The sequence below is a fragment of the Phoca vitulina genome, unplaced genomic scaffold, assembly GCF_004348235.1.
Source record: "Phoca vitulina isolate PV1807 unplaced genomic scaffold, GSC_HSeal_1.0 scaffold51, whole genome shotgun sequence".
NCBI classification, from domain to species: domain Eukaryota; kingdom Metazoa; phylum Chordata; class Mammalia; order Carnivora; family Phocidae; genus Phoca; species Phoca vitulina.
The window spans coordinates 1,942,803-1,943,753 of record NW_022589754.1 but is presented as its reverse complement, the minus strand read 5'-3'; the positions used below and the strand labels follow the sequence as shown (position 1 = coordinate 1,943,753).

Below are 951 nucleotides of genomic sequence, written 5' to 3'. Positions count from 1 at the left end.
CAGTCTTTGGTTTAAAATCTAATTTGTCTGATATGAGAATTGCTACCCCAGCTTTCTTTTGAAGTCCATTAGTGTGATAAATCATTCTCCACCCCTTCACTTTCTTTCTTTTTTTTTTTTACAAAACCAGAATATTTATATTACGAAAACAAATGCACAAGATACGTCATTTGCACACATTAGTGCCGTCGGCATCCTGGAGAAAGCAGGGGCCGAGGTGTGGTTATCCATGGGAGCAAATAAATAAAATTCTATCAGCCCAGAATGGGGTGGAAGTCAGCTTCGGAGCAGTAGGTCTTCAGCTGTTCCCCCAACAATCCTGTGGCTACTGTCACAACCCATTGCTTGAGACAGTACTCAGCACCCTATATCCCAACAGTGGGTTATGAGACAAGATGTGGAAAAACCCTGCCTTACCCCTGAGAGACTACCTCCCACAGAATGTAGTGGTTCATGGGTTGGGCCCATTAGTCTGGTTTCATGCTTAAATCTCTACATTCTGGCATGGGTAAAATTATTATTACATATCCTTCTTTGAAAGGAAAATAATTTCCCTTTCCAGGCCACTTTCAAAAGCTGGAGATCTGGGGGCAGAGACTCAGATAAAGCACACAGGGACGGATTTTCTCCAGAACCCTCTCGAGCATATGGATAAAGCACTGTTGGAGATCATTGGCCTCACCCCTTCCCCCCTACCCTGTGCCAAGAGGGAAGAGGGGGTGATGATGTGGACCCCGGCCTGAGATGCATGGCAGAGCCAGCTGCTGCCCTACCCACCTTGCCCCCATTTTCTCCACTCTGCCAATTGATGCCTGCTCCTCAAAACTTCCTGATGACAAAAGAATTGCTCCCACCCATGGTAGCTCAATTCTGGGCCTCTGGGAGTAGGGCAGGGCTATGGATCTCTTCTTCTTTCTTCTTCTTCTTCTTCTTCTTCTTCTTCTTCTTCTT

At 46.0% G+C, this 951-nt stretch overlaps 1 pseudogene; it reads right to left on the bottom strand.

The window, feature by feature from the left end:
• Window positions 1-864: 864 nt before the first annotated feature.
• LOC116621804 overlaps window positions 865-951 on the bottom strand; it is a 739-nt pseudogene continuing 652 nt past the window's right edge.